Here is a 12,231-nt window from a genome sequence, read left to right as displayed (position 1 = left end):
TATTGTGACGAGCCAGTTGCTTGGCCACCATTGACTGGACATGTTCGATTGGTGAGAGATCTGGAGAATGTGCTGGCCAGGTCGGCAGTCGAACATTTTCTGTATCCAGAAAGGCCCGTACAGGACCTGCAACATGCGGTCGTGCATTATCCTGCTGAAATGTAGGGTTTCACAGGGATAGAATGAAGGGTAGACCCACAGGTCGTAACACATCTGAAATGTAACGTCCACTGTTCAAAGTGTCGTCAATGCGAACAAGAGGTGACCGAGACTTGTAACCAGTGGCACCCATACCATCACGCCGTGTGATACGCCAGTATGGTGATGACGAATACACGCTTCCAATGTGCGTTCACCACGATGTCGCCAAACACGGATGCGACCATCATGATGCTGTAAACAGAACCTGAATTCATCCGAAAAAATGACGTTTTGCCATTCGTGCACCCAGGTTCATCATTGAGTACACCATCGCAGGCGCTCCTGTCTGTGATGCAGCGTCAAGGGTAACCGCAGCCATGGTCTCCGAGCTGATAGTCCATGCTGCTGCAAACGTCGTCGAACTGTTCGTGCAGATGGTTGTTGTCTTGCAAACGTCCCATCTGTTGACTCAGGGATCGAGATGTGGCTGAACGATCCGTTACAGCCATGCGGATAAGATGCCTGTCATCTTGACTGCTAGTGATAGGAGGCCATTGGGATCGAGCACGGCGTTCCGTATTACCCTCCTGAACCCACCGATTCCATATTTTGCTAACAGTCATTGGATCTCTACCAACACGAGCAGCAATGTCGCGATACGATACCGCATTCACAATAGGCTATAATCCGACCTTTATCAAAGTCGGAAACGTGATGGTACACATTTCTCCTCCTTACACGAGGCATCACGACAACGTTTCACTGGGCACCGCTGGTCAACTGCTGTTTGTTTATGAGAAATCGGTTGGAAACTTTCCTCATGTCAGCACTTTGTAGGTGTCGTCACCGGCGCCAACCTTGTGTGAAGGCTCTGAAAAGCTAATCATTTGCATATCACAGCATCTTCTTCCTGTCGGTCAAATTTCACATCTGTAGCACGTCATCTTCATGGTGTAGCAATTTTAATGGCCAGTAGTGTACATGATTGCTTTATCTCAAAATTAACTGATTTGATGTTGAATCCAGTACAGTTAACATCGTGAGACATTAAGCTTGTTGATATTGTTAACTCATTAACTTTAGAGAGAAAGTTTCAACAAGAAGAGAGAGGAGCAACAAGAGAAACAATGTTGTGGTGTGGGAGAAGAGGAGGGGTGCTGTATTTTTCTTGGTGTAACAATTATAATATTGGTGTTGTCCAGATAATCTATTCAATGGGGAAACGCAGGTTATTGTACTGAACCACTATGTAAGTCAAAGTTCATGCAATTTGAAAGATAAAGGCTGTGAGCAAGGGGGGGGGGGGACAAGAAGAGGGCAGAGAAATACTGCTAATGACTTTTAATATCATGAGATAGAAAGTAGCCTACAGTATATCTGACAGTGCTGTGTCATGTTTAGTTACTGATTGTTTAAATTTGCTACGAGAATAGACACGTTAGCATCAAGTATGTTAGCTTGATATATGATATATGTCTGAATTGGGATTATACAAAACTTGGAAAGTGAAAGTGCTGAATTTGGAACAGCTCCTCCTTAAATGTGTTCTTTACATTTGTGAGTATTGTAAATAAGTTAAACGAAAAGTACAAATTAAACTTTTTAGACCAAAAAAAATTTAAATTAGTTTGTGTAATTTTGCTTCACTTCAAATTATCAGTGATTTCAGAAAGTGTGATTTTAATTGTGGGCTATTTGTGTCAATTTTGAAGTCACTTGTGATTACTTTTTTGCGGACTTCAAACACAAATTAAATCAATTGAAGTAACTTCATTTCTCATACAGTTAAATATCTCTCTTCACGCAAAATGCAGTAGTCCTACATGGAAGCACTATAAGCTATCAGTTATTGCTTATCTTAACTGACTACAAATTGTGTTCATCATACTGCTTCAGAATATTAAGAGACAATTGAGTTGACCATGATTTGCCTGTAGGGCTGGTACAAATTAATAAATGAGTGGGTGGAGTGATGACATAAAGGTTATTCTTTTATTTTACCATATAATTTTCTCCTTGTGGACTTGAAGAGTCTCACTCTTTTTGTTTTACAAAATAACTTTCTCAACAGGAAGAGGCCATGACAACATTTATTTGCTTGATCTGCCATTGGGTCCGCCAAACAAAAATATCAAAATATAACGCCTTTTAATATATTCATATCCCCCCCCCCCCCCCCGTCATTCTTAAATAATGCAATGCCGTTGCAATGGTGAGAAGTTTCTGGTTCAGTTATTCTGAAAATTCAGATCTGGAATGTCAGTTGGAAGTTTGTTTCACCCGCCTCATTAGTCCTTGAGAGCAGCTAACGTACAAACACTGCCCACTTTAAGGAAGTTGTGAGTATTGGTTCCCACTCAACTATGAAACACCAGTGTAAAAGGGAAAAATAAATCAAATCTAAAGTAAAAATAGAACCCTTACCTTAGAAGAAGTTTCATGATTTCATTTACCTACAAAATAGTGATTTAAGACTGGTGTGATAATATAAGGTTTTTATTGGTTTAAACACTAATTTTGATAGTCTGAAACTGGAATTTTAGTTCTTTGTGATCTCCCTCCCCCCCACTCCTCCCCCCCCCTCACCCTGCCCCCCCCCCCCCCCCCCCCGTCCCTCTGCCCCACAATCCCCATCCCAGAAGGATAATTGCCAATGACGCTCCTCAATTGGAAGATGACCATTGAAGTTTACATATTGTTAGAAATGTCATACAGTTGAAACAGACCGAGTGAAATGTTTAAATATACGTAATAAAATCTCAAAATTTCACATCATGTAAAAATTATATTTCATCTCTTAAATCGATGTGTGTTCCGTAGCTTGCATTTTATATTCGCTCTTTTCTGTCAACTGATTCTCAGTTAATACCTTCATTAAAATCTTGCTTTGATCATTTTGGTTAATGTATTCCTGTATTATATAACCATTTTTGGCATTACCATTGCCTGATTCTGTATTTTCTTAGATTCTGTGTTCATTTGCTCCTACCTGTTGAGCATCTCGCAATTTAACAGTGATCCCTTGCATGCACAGTTGACCCACTTCTGCTGTCTAAGTACACTCTCAGGTATCATTTGTTGCTTATCTTCCTTTTATCGAAACATATAGACTTCTCATATGCTACAAATGTAATTTGTTTACTTCCTTCATCACTACTGATTATCACAAACCATTCATCAGAGTAGTATCCACTTTAAATTTACCTAATTTCTGAGTGTGAAGTCATATTTATACTATGACTAAGTGCTACAAAAAAATTCAGATACCTTTATTATGACTTTACTTATGCTAGACTCACCGTATGTCCAGTATTTAATAATTTTGTTTAACATGTCAGTACCTCCCACTAAACACTTTACTTGATACAAACTTCTGCCACATTTTGGTTTGCCTTCAAGTGTGTATAGAATGCTTTGAACATTTTGGTTTGCCTTCAAGTGTGTATAGAATGCTTTGAACTCCATGTCTGTGCCTAACAACTGGCGACTTCAAACACGCCATTGGCAGATGCGACACAACCATTTTAACATTGCTCGAATTAGTTGATGCATTTGATACTATTGATTTCAGTATACTGCTTATGAAAATGAAACCACTGAATATCAAACAGCGTGACATTTAGTGGTTCAACAGCTACATTAAAACAGATGTCAACAAGTCATCTCAGTGTCAGAGAAGTCATCATGAAAAATGCCCTCAGAGGTCCTGTGGGCTCAAATCCTTGGTCCATAGGTTGTCTTGCCGGTATCTTGTTAGAAATCAGCAGTTGCCTCGACAGAGTCTGTTCGTGCATTCCCATAATTGGTTCCAACCATGCTTCCTCACTATACAAGAGAGGGGTAGGAGTGTGGGGAGACCATATGAAACACTTATAAGTTTGCAAAGATTTAGTCTTGAGGAATTTTATGAATTTTTTTTAAAAAAAATAATAGTCTAAGTGTTATGATCAAAGGTGCTGATAAGATCTGTGATAGGGTTTATTATGAAGCCACTGTCGATGTTTTATTTTTTTGCCATGTGGCTTCTTGATGGTTCACTTGAGCATATTATGTAGTATCTGATGAAAATTGATCACAATTTAAAGCATAGTTTACACAAATTGAAACATTCCTTGCACTCCTAATTGCTGTTCCACACTTTCTTACAATACTGCATCATTTAATGTAACAGTTGTGAAAATGGGTCCTTCTGCAAATTATGCCCATGTATTAAAACGTAATGATTTCTATATGTTTGTGTTTTATATGAAATCTCATGCAGGATTTGCAGCGGCTCTCATCCAGAACAAAACTTGCACCTTCCATTCATTCAGCAGAGTATATGCTGAAATAAACCTTCCTGGGTTTAAAACTGTGCTAGACCAACACTTGGACACAACTCAGTCTTTTGTAATCAGTGCTCTACCATATGCAGAATGATGTAAGAAAGGGATGTCTGGTATCATGTGAATGTTGCAGTCATTAAAGGTGGAAATTAAGCTTAATTAGGCAAGGTATATGGGAGGAATTTAGTTATGGCTGTGCATGACAAATCTTCTGTGTGTTCAGGGCAAATGATTTAGGTAAAACCTCAAAAAACATTAACCACAATGTCCTGATCCATCAGAGTCATCCTCAAGGACTCATTCAACATGCCAGACTGCTGTCGGAATTCTCATGTTTTTCTTAGTGCTGTGGAAGTTGTCGCGCATGCCTTGCGAACAGAGATGACTGAGAGAATGGATGCAGTGACAAATAGTTTTGTCAAACTTTAGGTGTTTGTTCCAAAAAGATACACTTATGTGACCAAAAGTATCCAGACACCCCCAAAAACACACATTTTTCATATTAGGTGCATTGTGCTGCCACCTACTGCCACGTACTCCATATCAGAAACCTCAGTAGTCATTAGATATCATGAGAGAGCAGAATGGGGTGCCCTGCAGAACTCACGGACTTCGAACATGGTCAGGTGACTGGGTGTCACTGGTGTCATAAGTCTGTACGCAAGATTTCCACACTCCTAAACATCCCTAGGTCCACTGTTTCCGATGTGATAATGAAGTGGAAATCATGACAGCAGGAAAGTTTACAGGCCGACCTCTTCTGTTGACTGACAGAGATCGCCGACAGTTGAAGAGTGTCGTAATGTGTCATAGGTAAACATCTATCCAGACCATCACATAGGAGTTCCAAACTGCAATAGGATCCACGGTAAGTGCTATGACAGTTAGGAGGGAGGTGATAAGACTTGGATTTCATGGTCAAGCAGCTGCTCATAAGGCACACATCACGCCGGTAAATGCCAAACGATGCCTCGCTTCGTGTAAAGAGTGTAAACATTGAAGGATTGAACAGTGGAAAAATGTTGTGTGGAGTGATGAATCACGGTACACAATGTGGTGATCTGATGGCAGGCTGTGGGTATGTCGAATGCCCAGTGAACATCATCTACCAGCATGTGTAGTGCCAAAAGTAAAATTCAGAGGCGTTGGTGTTATGTTGTGGTCATGTTTTTCATGGAGGGGGCTGGCATCCCTTGTTGTTTTGAGTGGTACTATCACAGCACAGGCCTGCATTGATGTTTTAAGCACCTTCTTGCTTCCCACTGTTGAAGAGCAATTTGGAGATGGCGATTGCATCTTTCAACACGATCGAGCACCTGTTCATAAATGCATGGCCTGTGGCGGAGTGGTTACACAACAATAACATTCCTGTAATGGACTGGCCTGCACAGAATCCTGACCTGAATCGTATAGAACACCTCTGGGATGTTTTGTAATGCTGGCTTCATACCAGGCCTCACCAACCAACATCAATACCTCTCGTCAATGCAGCACTCCATGAAGAATGGGCTGCCATTCCCCAAGAAACCTTCTAGCACCTGATTGAACATATGCTTGCGAGAGTGGAAGCTGTCATCAAGGCTAAGGGTGGGCCAACACCATACTGAATTCCAGCATTACCGATGGAGGGCACCACAAACTTGTGAGTCATTTTCTTTTGATCACATAGTGTATGAGTGGTATTTTTTGAATAAGGTCCTTTTGTGAGTGAGAGTCAGAATGACATTTGATCACTGCAATGTGTATGCACATCTGCTCCAGCATGTTCTGCATACATTTAGAGGACATTTGGTGCCATATCACCTCCCAATGTGCTGAACTGTAGAAGTTTCTACCTTCAATCTGTAATTTGGTTTTTGAGAGCAAGAAACCTCAGTGTGCCATACAAAACAAGTGGCATGGCCTACTGTCTTCTGGTGTGATGTTGCTCTATAATAATGCAAGGTCACCTGCTCCTGCACATATGCAGTGTATAATGATGCCTTTGGCATGGGAACAGCTGGTTCACCCACTTTACAGTCCAGACTCTGCTCTTGGTGATTTTCATTTGTTTCAGTACTTAGAGATCCTTGATGGTCAGTGCTTCAAAAGTGCCGAAGAAGTGAAAACTGCATTCTTTTTCTTTTTTTTTTTTTGTGTGAGAGAGAAAAAAGCTTGTTGAGCAATATGACAGATGTTGGAACAACAATGGAAATTATGTAGGAAAATAGATAAAAGTTTGGAATGTACAACATGGAGAAAATTATTTTTTAAAGATATTTACAATACTTTTCTTCTTATTAAAAATAGACCTAATATTAAAAAAAAAAAGTACCCCTGCCGTAGACAGATAGCATTCAGGGCAGGGAAGAAAGCAAATGTGTACTCGGTTTGTCTGCTAGGAGGCCTCATCCAAGATGTGGAGGCAGTCTTGCCTGCGGCTATTGAGTGAGCAGAGTGCTGTCATCAGCAAGTTCTGGCTCACGTCAGCACAGATGACGCCTGTTGCATGGAATCTGAGCCCATCCTCAGTTCATACAGGCAGCTGGTGGAATTGGTGAAGGCTGCTGGCCTCGTGTGTGGAGTGCAAACAGAACTTGCAATATGCACCATTTTCCCCAGAATTCATCGGGGTCCTTTGATTTGGAGCCAAGTGAAAGGCCTCAACCAAGGATTCATTGATTCTGTGATGGTCTTGGCTGCATATTTCTAGAAATGCTTTATGGGTTGGGGATTTCTAGGACTCACCTTGATAGGTCAGGTGTGCACTATACAAAGTAAGTAGCTACTCAGGTAGCAGAGTACTTGTGGAGTACACATGAGGAGATTTTAGGCTAGGAAGTAGTTAGAGGTACTCCAGTGAACACTTGCCAGCTGATAAGCAGCAAAGGAAGTCAGACTGCAATCAGAGTAAAGACACTTCACCTGTCAAAATTTTGTCTGTAAATTGTTGAAATATTTTTATCAGAGTTCTTGAATTTACTACCCTCTAGGAAAGTTCTCATGCTCAAATTAATCTCGGGACTGAGAGCTGGCTGAAACTTGAAGTGGAAAGTTCTGAGGTATTTAGCAAGTCATGGAAAGTATATTGGAAAGACAGATTAGAGCCCATGGGAGAGGGAGCGTTTATTGCAGTTGACAAAAATATTGTCTCTATTGAGGTCAATAGTTGAACGCGGTAGTGAAGTTATCAGGTCATTTATAAAAGATCTAGGTGATACCAAGCTATTTGTTTGATGTTTTTACTGACCACCCTATTTTGCTGTGTCAGTTCTGGAGTCATTCAAAGAATGTCTGTGGTTAGTAGCATGTAAATATCCAGATCATACGTTTCTAGTTGGAAGTGACTTTAACCTGCCGAGTATGGACTGGGATGTCTGCCACGGCATATACGGCCCAGGAAATCCGGGTAAAACCTGAGAATTTTTTCATCTGGGAGAAAACTGGAAAAAATTGGGGAACTTTTTAGAATTCCAGGAATTTTTCATTGTTGTAGTTCATTTTGACAAAGAATGTTATTGTAGGCCGCTGCTGCAGAATGATACTGCAGCAATAAAACATAAATGAGAGAAAAAGACCAGTTTTAAACTTAAGTTGTAAAGAAAATGCACCATTTACAACAACAAAACACAGTGCACACACAAGCATCCGCCAAAAGAAAAATTGGTCAAATGCTTTAGGGTGAAGACTGTGCAATACTCCATAATAACAAAGTGGTTTCAGTGAGCATAGCGTCACACCTGCTTAAATTAGGTTTGTTTGAGCAGTTGCCAGGAGGCTTATGCGCATGCGCAGAATTGAAGTTGTGTATGAGTAGCACTTACTCCTGCTTTTCACTGTTTTAAGTGTGGCTGTTAGATATGTATCAGTAGCTGCAAGCAGCCACATGCTACCCAGAAAAATTTTTCTGCTGTGCCCAAGCTGCCAGATTTGCACGTGCGTAGAGCAGTCAGAATTTTGGTGACTAGTAGTCTCTATGTGACCCACATTTAGGTTTCGTGATTTTGCTGTTCTCTCTTTCTGTTTACAGCTCTCACATCAAATGAAAACAAAACTGATTTTTGTGGCTGGGAGCTATCAGATGAATTAAAATGTGTTCACATAATTATGGAGGACTAAAATATGTTGTTAATTTCAGTTTTCTGATTTTATTTCCACATTATTGGCAATCCAGTATTAATTGATTTGCAGGACAATGAAGTTATTTTTTTCGGTTTGCTAAAGATGTTTGTCTTTTTTTTCTGCACAGGCAGTCAATTTAATTCAAACAAAGTGTTTCATTCCACAATACTATGTAGTTTCAGCTGTTCACTGAATTTCAGGTGCACTTTTTCATCTGCTAGCATGTATGGCCTTATGTCATAATACAGAACTGAACATGAGATAATACAGTAATGTTACTCTAAGAAAATTAGCATCCCGAGAAACCACACTGAAAAACATCATCAGAATTTTACATATCCGCCTTCTGCAAAACAAAATCTTTTTTGATCACAACACGTTTCAACACTTGTCTGGTACCTCTTATTTCTTAATTTGTGTTGTTTACTTCTTAAATTTGGTGAAAACCATTCTTCAGTAAATTATAGACTGACAGCATGCCGTATTTTTGTCATTGTAACTCCCCACAAGGCTTTGTATTTACTCCTGGAATAGAATATAAACTGCCAATTATACAGTTTCTTGGTTTCACAAGTAACATTGTTAATTTTTATCCAGTTAATGGTCTTGAAAAGCTTATTGTGCGTAGTTCTGCTGTATACAACCTACCACCCCCAGGAAATATGTGGCTTTTTACAATGCCATGTGGATGGAAACTTGATTATAAATACTACATGACAGTATTGTAGAGTACAAATAAAAAAAAACTCTGTTAAAGTTACCACACAGCAAAATATTAGGGTACTTTGAAATGAATACTGTGCTAAGGACTATTTCCTGATTTTGCATTCCTTATGTGGATAGGCCTTGCTTCCATTACGGCTAATAATGGAAGCAAGGCTAAAGAAAAATCAAGACACTTTCATAGGATTTGTCGACATGGAAAAAGCGTTCGACAATATAAAATGGTGCAAGCTGTTCGAGATTCTGATAAAAGTAGGGGTAAGCTATAGGGAGAGACGGGTCATATACAATATGTACAACAACCAAGAGGGAATAATAAGAGTGATTCGCTGATGACATTGCTACCCTGAGTGAAAGTGAAGAAGAATTAAATGATCTGCTGAACGGAATGAACAGTCTAATGAGTACACAGTATGGTTTGAGAGTAAATCGGAGAAAGACGAATGTAATGAGAAGTAGTAGAAATGAGAACAGCGAGAAACTTAACATCAGGATTGATTGTCACGAAGTCAATGAAGTTAAGGAATTCTGCTACCTAGGCAGTAAAATAACCAATGACGGACAGAGCAAGGAGGACATCAAAAGCAGACTCGCTATGGCAAAAAAGGCATTTCTGGCCAAGAGAAGTCTACTAATATCAAATACTGGCCTTAATTTGAGGAAGAAATTTCTGAGGATGTACGTCTGCAGTACAGCATTGTATGGTAGTGAAACATGGACTGTGGGAAAACCAGAACAGAAGAGAATCGAAGCATTTGAGATTTGGTGCTATAGACGAATGTTGAAAATTAGGTGGACTGATAAGGTAAGGAATGAGGAGGTTCTACGCAGAATCGGAGAGGAAAGGAATATGTGGAAAACACTGATAAGGAGAAGGGACAGGATGATAGGACATCTGCTAAGACATGAGGGAATGACTTCCATGGTACTAGAGGGAGCTGTAGAGGGCAAAAACTGTAGAAGAAGACAGAGATTGGAATACGTCAAGCAAATAATTGAGGACGTAGGTTGCAAGTGCTACTCTGAGATGAAGAGGTTAGCACAGGAAAGGAATTCGTGGCGGGCCGCATCAAACCAGTCAGTAAACTGATGACCAAAAAAAAAATGTGGATAGGACACAATAAAACTGCCCCAAGTAGAGCAACTCTATATGCCCCTCCGAAGAACTGCTGCACATCAAATGTGATGTCAAAGTACACAAAATTTCAAAAGAAGTCCGATGAACAGTGTATGAGCAGAGCAGACACCAAGCACGAGTTTCCTACGTCATCGTAGCTTCGTATGCACAATATTGCCTGTCTGGTAACTGCTCAAATGAACTTATTTCTAACAGATCATGGGAAAATTTGCAAATGGTGCTTTGAGAAGTCTTACTTTCAAAGTAGATTTCCTTTTATGCAAGATAAATTATGTTAATTGGGAGAATGTGCAATGAATTTCTTAAATCACAGTGTTTGACACTCATTCAAAACACTTTGAGGACCAGCCACACAGAAAAATTTTGGGTCCAGAAGACGAGACTTTTGTCATAATTTAAAATTTTACTGGCACATTTGTATTTGATATAACTTAAAGGGAAAGACAAATATTATATGTGAAAGGTGAGCTTTCCCAACACCTATACTCTATATTTACCGGGTGGTTATAATTAAACTTTTCCTATTTGACACATTGTAACACAGACACTAAATTACCATACAAGGGCCAAAATAGGTAGCATTAATGTTAAGGATACGAGGAAGAGAAATAATTCAGAATTAGTTCAACTGAAACACTTTTAATGTGCTGCTAGGTACACCATACTGTTACATACCGGTACCATTACTGCTACAAAAGGCTCTCAATATGGCGTCAATCAGTGTCCAGAAGAGTCTAAAAGCACAGGACTACATTATGCAAACAGAAAAAAGCACGTCCGTAGGTATGGTGGCTACTTCTTTTGAGACACTGCGCTTCAGATCAGCATTTGTGTGAATGCTGCCCTGGTAAACCCTGTTCTTCAGGTTGGCCCGCAACCAGAAATCACTGGGAGTGAGATTATGTGATCGTGCCAACCAAGCATTTGGAAACAATTGGCTGATAATTCGATCATTTCCAGATGTGTTTCGAAGAAGCAGATGAACGTCACGAGCGATGTGCAGTGGAGCACCATCTAACATGAAAACTGCTGAGTTCAATGTGTATCTCTTCTGTAGGGCGGGGTATGACATGCTGCTGCAGCATATTGCAGTAATGCAGGCCAGTCACACTGCACATCTTTAGTCCTTGAGCACCAACCTGTCCAAAAAAGAATGGGCCAATGAAGAACGTAGTCGTGAAGCCACACCATACGGTGACATGTTCACCATATAGGGGATCTTCATGCACAGTAACTGGAGGTGAAAATCCCCACACTTGGCAAATCTGTGTGTTCACCTCACCCGTCAGAGAAAACTGACCTTCGTCTGTCCATAGGATGGTCCAGAGTCAGCCCTTGTCAACTGCAATCAACATATCATGCATCCTGTGTTGCAAACTGCTGTACGATATGGATCTTGTACAGATACCATTTGAGAATGGTTCGAAGCGCCTTCTGTACTGTGAACCACCTGATGATCATCTGTTGTGACACAGCATGCACACTGCTCGACAATCGGGAATTGCATGCAGCGTTATCTGCTATAGCAACAGAGATTTCATCAACCACCTGTGGTGCAACTGGTCATCGGCGTCTTCCCAGATCGATGTCCAGTTCTCCAGTTGATTCGGACTACTTCAGCATGCTCCACACAGCAGGTGGAGAAAGCAGCCCCTTCTTTAATCCTTTCAGCCTGTGATCTTCTCGAAGTGCAGCTGCGCATTACTGTTGTTTTTGTAATAGAGGTTCACCAATAATGCTCTGCTCCTTTTTTCCAAACTTGTACTGACACATCAACAAGTGCACTGCAACTGGTCAGGTGTG

The 12,231-nt window shown here is 40.4% G+C and overlaps 1 protein-coding gene across 2 annotated transcripts in view; it reads left to right on the top strand.

The window, feature by feature from the left end:
* The window catches only part of LOC126260176 (uncharacterized protein C1orf112-like), a 153,305-nt gene that overhangs the window by 56,499 nt on the left and 84,575 nt on the right, over nucleotides 1-12,231 (top strand). The window lies entirely within an intron of this gene.

The sequence above is a fragment of the Schistocerca nitens genome, chromosome 5 (assembly GCF_023898315.1).
Source record: "Schistocerca nitens isolate TAMUIC-IGC-003100 chromosome 5, iqSchNite1.1, whole genome shotgun sequence".
Lineage (NCBI taxonomy): Eukaryota > Metazoa > Arthropoda > Insecta > Orthoptera > Acrididae > Schistocerca > Schistocerca nitens.
This window is presented reverse-complemented; position numbering and strand designations above follow the sequence as displayed.